General features: G+C 41.3%; 1 pseudogene; it reads right to left on the reverse strand.

The window, feature by feature from the left end:
• Positions 1–5,513: 5,513 nt before the first annotated feature.
• On the reverse strand, positions 5,514–5,830 carry LOC114209123 (small ubiquitin-related modifier 2 pseudogene; annotated as a pseudogene).
• Positions 5,831–11,394: the final 5,564 nt, after the last annotated feature.

An 11,394-nucleotide genomic window follows, 5' to 3' on the forward strand; every position in this document is an offset into this window, starting at 1 on the left:
TACATTTGACTTGTGTGTTATCTTAAGTACCAGACCATTCCTTCTGTAGCTCAGGAGACACCACTTCACCCCCATCTGCTCAAAATAGCCTATAGTCTTTGTGCTCTTGCTGCAGGTCTGTGGTTCCATATTTTCCTTATTCCCCTCCAAGAGCTGGATTGCAGAGTTAAGTTTGTGATTATAAAGTAAAAACTAAACAAACAAACAAACAAAAAAAGGACGTTCAGTTTCCAGGAATAATTTTGGGAGTAGTGTTTATACCAAGAAAAATAACAAAAACCTCAATGTCCAACAAGGAACTGGTTTGACAAAATGTCAGCACAATAAAATGTTATTTATATTTATAATACATATGCATTAAGGAATAATATTGGTCAGATTCTGGGTGATTTTTGTCTGGATTCATTTTGCCTATCTCTACTTACTGACGTTTCTACAGTAAACACATATTACTTTTGAGAAAAGAAAGCTTCATTCCTAAAATCATTCCGGGAGTGGTCCACAGTCTTTGAAGGAAAATCCCCAAGTGTAGGAGAAAACCATTGTTCCTGTGGGTGGACAGAGGGGTCATTCTGCAGTGAACACTGGAGAATAATTATGCAGGCAATTAGCCAAAGGGATGGGCCAGGTGAGGCAGGCAGTAACCACAGGCTAAAAATATGATAAGGAGGCCATAATTCCCACTCTGTGTTTGGGAAATATAAGTACATGGTGTCCACTTGGTCTAACTACCAAATAATATTTTTACAAATATCAACTACATATCTGTTTTTCCATTCTTAAAAATGAAAGTGATGAAATGTTTTTACTTTAAGTATTGGCCTTTTATCAGGATTGTTGTAGGCACAAAGCTTGAATTTTCCTCATTTTACTTTTCTGAGAAGAGAGGAAGGGTTAACAATGGCTTTATAGGACATGGTCTGGCCTGGTTTGTGGAAATGATTCAGTGCATCTTACGTAGAGAATTTGTCACCCGCCGTAGGCGAGTACAAATGGTTCTTCCTCTCAACACAAACTATTTTGTGTGTTTGTTCATCTTTGTCAATGCTTTTAAAATTTGCTTTTAAAAGCTTTTAAAAATTATTGCAGCTAAAGATGCCTGTTCGACCTTTCTGAAGCTGGATTTTTTGTTAATTCCTGGAATTAATAAAATAATCAATTCTCTCCCTTTCATGAGCGCACACACACACACACACACACACACACCACATACAACCACATTTTCCTACCCTACAGCCATTAAAAAAGCAAACTATGACTACATGAGACAACATGGGTGAATCTTACAAATAAGGAGAACGAAAGCCATCAACACTGTCCCCCCCCCCCCAATTTTGATGACACAATTCTGTATGTACTCGCAACTAATGTAGCTCGGTCCTTAAACACAGAGGGGTGGTGAGTCCCCTTATGTGACATTTCACACACTAGTTTTTATAGGAACAACACTATCGTTCCCCCAGAGGGGCTGATTCAAGGTGTCTATAGCCGCAAGTTGCATCCTGCAAGTGCAAGACTCTGTGTCAAACATTTCACTTGCTAATTCTCACCACACCCATCTCTGTTCCGTGCATATAAATATTATTAATTTATATCCAGGGCTCAGGGCCAGTTGCAATGGCCGCTGGCATCGCAGATGGACACCATACCTACGAGGTTTGAAAACAAACCAAGATAGCCAGGTTGGATCTCACGAAATGCCCAACTCCGTATGGTTTAAGGCAACCCCTTGGCTAAAGGAGAAGTTCTAAAACTTTACTCAGCTCTCCTGGTAACCTGTGACACCGAGGTTAAATTTTTAACCTTTTTAAGTCTTTATTTAAATTACTTTTTTATGGGGTGCCTGGGTGGCTCAGTCAGTTAAGCATCAGCCTTCGGCTCAGGTCATGATCCCAGGGTCCTGGGATCGAGCCCCGCATCGGGCTCCCTGCTCTGCGGGAAGTCTGCTTCTCCCTCTCCCTCTGCCTCTGCCCCTTCCCCCGCTCCCCGTGCTCGTACTCATGCTCTCTCTCTGTCTCTCTCTCAAATAAATAAATAAAATCTTTCAAAAAAAATAAATTACTTTTTTACATGTAGTAAAATGCACACAAAAATGTATAGCTCAATGAATTTTACATATGTCTATTCACATGTAACCACCATCTAGATCAAGATCTAGGACTTCCAGCCCTCAGACAACTCTCTCATATCCTCTCCCAGGCAGTATGTAAACGTCGCACCGCTACACACACCCCGAGTAACTACTGATTTCTATCACCATAGATTAGTTTTGTCTGTTCTTGAACTTTATATAAATTGATTAATAAAGCACGCTCGCTTTGCGTCTGGTTTTTCTCACTAAACATTAATGTTGTTGAATGCTGGCTCCTGAAATATCACCAGAACAATCTGTTCAGAGGACAAAGCTGAATGTATTGCTTATTGCCATCAGGGAGAATACCACCTTGAATGAGCTTTTGCTGGAGGGGGAAGGAAAAAGTTAAATTTGAGATTTTGATTCTGGTTTAGTGAGTCTTTCAACGTGAAGATTTGAATAGGATTGGTAGGAATTATATCATTTAGGACTGTGGGGAAAGCAAGGCAAGGATTTTGAGGTGAAAAAGTTTCAAAGACTCTTGAGGTGTAAACTATTGATGTTCTCTATTGAAGAGATGATGGGTCTTTCAGGAAGTTCTATAATGAACAATAAAGTGATTTGCCTGGGCAAGTGTATCCTGGAACAGTAAGTAAGCTGTGCTAATGAAGACTGTGGAATAACAAAATCATGGTAAATGTAGACAGTAAGCTGTAGAGCAGTTTACAGTTTTAGTCCTCAGCATCCAAGTGGAAGGTTGAAGGGTAGATGGTTTCCATTTGCAGTGATTTTGGTATTCTTCTATGTTGTCTTCTGCAGCAGTAGTTTGTTCTTGTCCTTTGCTGTATAGTCTTCCATTATTTGAAAATAATATAGCTTATTTACTCATTGATTCTATTAGTGGATATTTGGGTTGTTTCCAGTTTTTATATCTTTAGAAATATGTTGCTATAATCATTCTTGTACATTTTTTTGGTGCATATAAGAATACACTGGGGACTGCTGGCTAGTTCAGTAGGTAGAGCATGCAATCTTGGATTTCGGGATTGTGAGTTCAAGCCCTACTTTGGGCCTGGAGCCTATTTAAAAAAAAAAAAAAAAAGGAACCTCTGGTATTGGTTTGGTTTTGCCTTGTTAAGGAATCAAACTGCCAGTGGAGATTCTTTTGTTGGGTTTTAGTTAGCATCACAAGGAGCCCAGAGACTCCCTCCTGGCCTACCACCCCCAAGACTTGGCTCATCTCTTTTCACCCAAGGGCCTGTCAATCACTCACTGGTTCAGTATTTCTGGACTGATCACTACGTGCCCTGCCCTGCACAAGGTGCTGAGGACACAAGCTGTAAACAAGATTTTACAAGCTCCACAAGGCCGAGGCCTTAACTGTGTTGCTCACCATGGTATTCCCAGCTGCTAGAATAATGCCCAGCAAACAGCAGATACTCAATGATCGGGGGTCAGCAAATTGTGTCTGCTGCCTGTTTTTGTAAATAAAGATTTATGGAAACACAGCCATGCTCGTTTGTTGACATATTGTCTATGGTTTCCTTCCTGCTACAATGGCAGAATGGGCAGTTGTGAAAGTAAATATCTGTTCCACAAGACGTAAAATATTTACTATCTAGACCTTTACTGAAAGAGTTTGCTGAACTCTAGTCTAGCTGGCCATTTGCCTAGCTAAAAGTTGATACTTTCATTACAATAAAAGAGGAGAAGAATGGGTATTTTTGTTGTTTTTAAGCTTATCATAGAAATTTTAAAAATGTTTTAATACATAGAGAGAGAGAAAAAATGAACCTGATTTACCTACCACCAGCTAGAAGAATGGATACCAGGGGATATATTAGTTTCCTAGGGCTGCTGTAATAAAGTACCCCAAACTAGGTAGCTCAGAGCAACAGAAATTTATTTCACAGTTCTAGAGGCCAGAAGTCAAACATGGAGGTGTCAGCAGGTCTAGGCCTCCACGGAAGGTGCTAGGGAAGGATCTGTTTCAGGCCTCTCCTCTAGCTTCTGGAAGTCTCAGGCATTGCTCATCTTGTAAAAGGACATCCATCCTCTCCCTGTGTCTCTTCACATAGGCTTCTCTCTGTACATATCCATCTCTGTGTCCAAATTTCCCATTTTTAGAAGGACACTAGTTGAATTGCATTAGGGACCACCCTAATAACCTTATTTTAACTTGATTACCTCCATAAATACCATATTTCCAAGTAAGGTCACATTCTGAGATACTAGGTATTGGGACTTCAACGTATCTTTTTTGAGGCGACACAGTTCAACCCATAACAGAGGAAGAGATAGCAGTCTCTGTCTGGGACTTCGTCAGCATCTTCTGAACTAAATCAGTGCCCTATGAGACCTCTTTGAAAATGTCTGGGAAATAGTGCACACAAGACAAATCTTCCCGAAGAGTCACCACGTACCCATTAACATTCCATAAGCTCTGAGGAGTCTTGTTGTAAAACCTGTTTAGCTTAAAACTTCCCAAATTATTTAACTCTCAGAGCCTAGGGCTACAGCTTTGGAAAGAAAGTAAATAGCAGGTAAGAAGAAAAGCACAGATCTGGGAACATGATAAACTTGTGAAGTGACGATAGAGGATAGAGGTCAGAGGAGATTTCTTTCTTTCTTTCTTTCTTTTTTAGGATTTTATGTATGTATGTATGTATGTATGTATGTATGTATGTATTTGTCAGAAACAGAGAGCACAAGCAGGGGGAGCAGCAGGTAGAGCGAGAAATAGGCTCCCCACTGAGCAAGGAGCCCGATGCAGGACCCCATCCCAGGACCCCGGGATCACGACCTGAGCCTAAGGCAGATGCTTAACCGACTGAGCCACCCAAGCGTCCCCACAGGAGGTTTTTTTTTCCATTTTAAACAAGAAGTTTATTTAAACAACAAGATGCTTGACTTGAAGGGAAAACTATCTAGGATTCATTTCTTTTAGAGCAATTTATCCCTACTGAAAGACAGATTGCCCTACCTGTAACAGCTACATACAAAAAAGTTATAAAATTGTCCTTGGTTTTACAATGATAAATGAAAAACATTAAAATTCTCCAATCAAACAAGGTATGCAAGGATTTTTATATTGTTCTTTTTTTGTTAAACAGTGAGAGCAAAATAACTTACTGGAATATAAAGATAAGAGCTGACTGAGCATGCCACTAATGGGAAGAGGGGGTATTTTCACAGAAGCAGTATTTTCCCCCATCCCATCTCCATTTGATGTCGATCAAAACATACCATTGGCCATTTAGTTAAAAAAAATGCAATATGCTTGTGCACATACACAGTTCCTTTATGTACAATAAAGGAATGGGGGAAGGGGAAAATGAAAGAATAGAGAAAACTATACTGTAGTAGTCAGGATGTGGTGGAACCAAATTGTGGCTTTCTAATTGAGAATGTCTTCTTGTTCCAGAGGAACGGAGTTCTGGAGTAAAGTAGCAGGTTCCCTTTTTAGCAGATACCTCCTGTCTGCTGCTGGAACACATCAATTGTATCTTCATCCTCCATTTCCAACTGTGCAGGTGTGTCTGTTTCATTGATTGGGATTGGCTGCCCATCAAATCGGAATCTGATCTGCCTCATTGACAAACCCTGTCATTCACAATAGGCTTTCATTAGTTTACTAAGTGGTGTATGCCTCTTAATCTTACACTGCACCACAGAACCATCCTGCCCCGCCACCTTCAAATTAATATGATCCTTGTTCTCAGTCTTGACTCCTTCCTTAGGCTTTTCCTCAGCCATGGCGAGTGCCGGGGTCTCCTCAGCTGCTGCTTCCCAAAAGAGGTACCAGGTCCGCACCGAAGGAGCACACACACCCAGAGGAGATTTCCATTGATGACCAGGAACTTAGGCTGAAAGAAAATATTTCTCAGTATAATTAGCTGCTGTCTGTTCAATGGACAGAAACTCTGATGTGTTTTATCTATGCTGCTCTTGAATAAGTGTGCAGGGTTACCACCTTTCTGGATCTTGCTCTAATTCTCTAGAAGAATGTTATGTGCCCTTCAAGGGCCCCAGCTCCCTAGGTTTTGTGGGGAGTCCTGATTTCCAATGTCGCAATTTTGGAGAAGAAAGTTTCTACTTAGCTGTCTTGGTCTCCAAGTGGGAGACCTCTCTGAGTGGAAGAGACAGGAGAATTTCAGAGATAAAAATAACTTAATTATAAGGCATTTCATCCCTCCATAATTTAGGGTCAAGCCAGATCTCCCACCAACTCCATTTCTGAGTCCCAATGTGTTTATCATGGGATGTGCTTGTATGTGAGTGTGGACCCTGGTGTGTGTAGAAAGATTGAGAAGCAACTTTTCCTCTGCATTTGCGCATGCATCCTCTTGTGCATGGGTGTAGAGTTTTAGGGAGCAAGGACATGCCATTTACATGAGGCAGGCAAAGCTTGAGGTTGGAAAGAGAGAGAAACGAAATGACATATTAGTAACAAGTTTCTGCAAAGGCAAGTTGGACTATTCAGGCTTCAGCACCCTTGGCTAGAGGGTCAGGGTGCCCTGTGAGTCAGGTAACCTTTGAGCAAGTAGGCGTTTCTTTGGCTCAGGGAGGCGTCACACTAGAGGCAATGGTGCATCTCATCTTGTATAATGAGAGAAGTATTCATGTTTGCATCTTCAGGGCTCCCATATGCAGATGAGAACATCAGGGTTTGATAGTTTGTAGATGGGCCAGGTAGGAGGAGAGCGCCCAAGTGCAGAGAGAAAGTATGAGCAGGGCTGCGGAGGCTCCCTTGACCTTCCCTGAGCACCATACTTTCCTTGGCTCCACACTTCATACTCTCCCATCACCTCTGCTTCTGAGGGTAAAACAAACTAAACTAAATGGTTTCCACAAACCAGAAGTGGGTGGTTCTATTTGCTTTTTTGAAGATTCCTTCTTTTTGTTTTGGAAGTCATTCCCCCTCTAATGCCACAGGGAATTAAATGACAACTGGACCCTTTTTTGGACTTTTATCAAATAATAAGCATATTTTAGTAACTAAAAATCCACAGAAATTTGAAGAGCCAAAAAAACCATACAGAAAGGGTGCTGGGTTTCACTCAGGAACCCTGGATTTAGGTTGTGGCTGTTGATCTTGGACAAATCAGTTTTTCTCTCTGAACCTCAGTTTCCTAATTTGTAAAGTGCAGATACTAATGTCATCTCTAAACTGCCTAACAGGACTAGGGTGGTTAAATTAGAGCCTATATGAAATCGTTGCAAGCTACAACGTTTTGTGTCGGATGACTATTATTTTGTCTATGAATAAAGAGATTAGAATAGTAGTTCCATTCTATTATCACTCTCATTAATTAATTGCCTCATTGTTCTCTTCCTCACCCAAGTCCTGGGCTCTGGGATTCAGTAGCCACCCAACATGTGAAGAATTTTGCATATAATTTCGTCTTTCAACCCTTAGAACAGGACCTCAACTCTGACTGCATGTTAAAATCACTTGGTAACTATACCCCAATATCTCTCATGAAATAGATGTAAGCTTTCTCAACAATATATTAGCAAATCAAAAAAAGAATTATATATCACAGCTAAGTGGGATTTATCTCATGAATGCAAGGCTGGCTCAACGTTGAAAAATCAATTAATGTAATCTACCACATAAACAGACTAAAAAAGAAAAAAAATCACATACTCATATCAATAGACGAACAAAATCCAACAACCGTTCATGATTAAAAAAAACTCTTATCAAACTTGCGATAGAGGGAATTTCCTCAACTTGATAAAGAACATCTACAAAAATCTATAGCTAATATCTTACTTATGAATAACTAGAGCCTTTCTTGCTAAAATCAAGAACAAAGCAAGGATGTCCCTTGTCACCACTTCTTTTCAACATCATACTGGAAGTCTTAGCTAATGCAGTAAAACCAGAAAATGATATAAAAGGTATACAGATTGGGAAAGAAGAAATAGTTGTTTTTGTTCACAGATGATACGATTGTCTCTGCAGGAAATCCAAAAGAATCAACAACAACCAAAAAGACCCTCCTAGAACTAATAAATGATTATAGTAAATTTGCTCACTGAGCTGTACCAAGTAGGGCAAATTTCTGGAACATATGCTCCAAATTCACTAGTCCTGCATCCATGGCAGACATCACTAACCATTCCCAAACTCTTTCCCAGGGAGCCCAGACATGGCCTCAGGATCCTTCTCAGGCCGTCAGGAGGGCATCAGTAATTGACCAGAGTTGCCAATGGAATCCCCTCTGGCACCTCTGCTTTATAGATTTACTCCATCTCCAAACCAGGATCGGCTATGTTGGATCGCCTCCCCCTATTCCTGCCTCCATCTCCATGACTTGAAAAGTCCACCATTTTCATAGGAGAGCTCTCCGACAGACTCTGAACAGACTCTGTAGCAGTTGTTCAGGCTTTAGGACAACGCCGTACCTTCATACAGCGTTTCTAGTCTTTAGATCTCAAGGACTTTTTGCAAACATTAACTCACTTATTTGAAAAGTCTGGTGCTATGAGAACTAATGAGATAATGTTGATGAAACACTCGGTGTTCCCAAGATGAAAGACAGCAGGCTATTCATGGAAAAGGCATTTTTAGAGGCTACTGAAAACTCTCACAGGCATTGGCTGCCTTTCTCACTTGGCTATGAATATCATTTAAGGCCAAGAGACGAGGCCATGACGCCGTGCTTTAGAGAAGTCTTGCTGATGTGGGAGGAATGACGGTGAGAACAGCTTGGTAGAACTCCATCCAGCATTTGTCACTTTCTAGCTTTATTATCGTAAGCAAGTTTCTTCATGTCTCTCAGCTTCTCTTCCCTCCTATGTCCGGTGGGAATGATAATGTCTGGCTCAGATACTGTCTGTGAGAGCAGACACTTGATGTCAGCTATTCTAGAGCTGGGGCCAGGTTGGGCTGATTTTAAAGGGCCACAAAGGCAGTACATCTGCCCTTTAGGAAGAGGCAGTGCAGAGGACAGCACTGATTAAGAATCCAGAGAGGAGCCTTCCTTTGGCTAAAATGAGAATTAGGAGAACTTACATCTCTCAAAAATTTCCCTTATTGAACTATACTGAAAAACAAGATCCATGCTGAGTTCAGGTTAGCAGTCAGTTAGAAGTCAGGTTATGTCCATGCAGACCGTTGACCTCTCTACTCAAAACATACTAAGTGGTTACTCCACACAGAGCTGAATAATGGGGATCAAAGAGAAAGCTTTCATTTCCCCTATGTGTGAGAAGAAACCCTTGCTACGAAATACAGGTAACACATTTCATCAATTCTGAGATGCCCACTTTTGTCACTCTGTACCTGAAATTGGAGTGCATCTTACAACTGAAGGCATACCACAGTTTAAATAACAACATTTCTTTCCTTTCTTAATAGTTCACAGAACACCTTGCAATTGATGACATCTTAGATCCAGTGGAATACAGCAATAACTGTCTCTCGGGGCTGTATGAGGGCTAAAAATCAGGGAAAGGCACCTGTATTTATTATTTAACACTGCATCACAGGTTACTCCCAAATTTAGCAGCTTAAAGCAATAAACTTTTTTCCCCCCCTCACAGTTTCTGCAGCCAGGAATCCAGGAGCAGTTTAACTCAGGTTCTAAGTCAGGGTTGTTCATGAGGCTGCAAAGTGAACCGAGTCCACTGTCATCTGAGGCTTGACTGGGTATGGAGGATCCACTTCCAAGATCACTCATGGGGCTGTCAGCTGGAGGCTTTAATCCCTGCACTGTAGCCCTCTCTGTTGAGCTGCTTATGACACTAATCCTAGAGTCAGTGATGTGTGTGTGTGTGTGTGTGTGTGTGTGTGTGTGTGAGAGACAGAGAGAGAGTGTGAGAGAGATAGAAGGCCCAAGATGGAAAGAGGGAAGCTGCCAGCTTTCATACCTAATCTTGGAAGTTACATACTGTCTTTTCTGCCATATTTTATTGGTCACAAGATAGGGACAAGATAGGAGGGCAAGGATCACCGGGTGCCATCTTGAAGACCGACTCCTCTAGCACCCAACATATTGAGCGATGGAAAGAAAGTCAGAAATAAACATTAGTTTTCTTCCCTGTGTAGCACTCTTCGTTTTACCGAATATAAATTCTGTTGGAAGAGATTGAGTCTTCCTTTAGGTTTATACCACCACCAAACTCATTCTTTCAGTTCATACAGCAGTCTAGCTGGAGTGGCAGATGCAAGGAGGGTGAAAGGATGTTGAAGGGAAGATTCTGTGTTTGACTACTCGGTATGGCTAGGGATGGAGAGCTTTCCTTCCGGCTTGTGTGCAAAATGGAGAATCCTAGGATTTTACTAATCTCTCTTTTCCAAGCTGTAGAGACCAGTTACCCAAGAGAACTCAGCCACCTTTATGGGTTCTGACCTTTACAGAGCAGTGGTTTGGCACCAGATGATGGTCTAAATACAAGAGTTCACAGGATCTTAGACCTAGGCTCTTTTGTTTGGGTACGAGGAAACTGGTTAAGCAAATCATCATTTGCCAGCATAATGAAAAGAATAAACAGATGATTGTAAAATTCTGGAGCCATCAAATCCTGATTTCCAAAGTATTATGGGAAGTAAGAAGCTAGTTATTCAAGATGAATTGAGAACAGCCTTGGGTATAGCCCCACATGCCCTAAGTCTGGTTCTGAAAGTGTGGTCCTGGTCTAGCATCATCACTTGGAACTGATTTGAAATGCAAATTCTCAGTCTTCACTTCATGTTCATTGAATCAGCTTACATGGGAGTGGAGCCCAATGAGCCATCTGTGTTTTAATAAACCTTCCAGCTGATTTTGATGCTTACTCAAGTTTGAGAACCACTGCCCTGAGAAGTTTGAGGACCATTGCTCATTGTAAAATCCTTTCCTTTGATGTACGACATACCCCAAAAGTCATAATCCCCCATCCCCCCTCCACACACACATACAAAGCAAAACTAAATTATAGTGTTTGGGGATGCCCTCAGATGATGAAACTATGAAGAAAAGTAAGGAAATGACCACTGTAAAGTTGGGATAGTGGTTACTGTCGGAGAAAAGGGAGGGAGCTGTGGGTTGTGTAAGAAGGGGTACGTGGAGGGCTTCTGGGATAGGAGTGTTACCCATTTGAAGGAGTGTGGAGATGCCCACTATGTGTCCAGCATGGGTTTTAGGAAGGCAAACAATGCAAATATGATGGTTGGGAATTTGACACATCCATACCCCTGCCCCCAGCACACAGTGGCGGTGCTATTCTTTTCATTAAAGTAGAGCCTCAAATAAATGAAACCTAACATCAGTATATTGTGACAAAATATAGGGTGTTTGTCAACAGCAGCAACCAATTTTCCATACTCT

The sequence above is a fragment of the Eumetopias jubatus genome, unplaced genomic scaffold, assembly GCF_037043125.1.
Source record: "Eumetopias jubatus isolate StellerSeaLion01/CBP00866 unplaced genomic scaffold, mEumJub1_p1.0 scaffold_1, whole genome shotgun sequence".
Taxonomy (NCBI): Eukaryota; Metazoa; Chordata; class Mammalia; order Carnivora; family Otariidae; genus Eumetopias; species Eumetopias jubatus.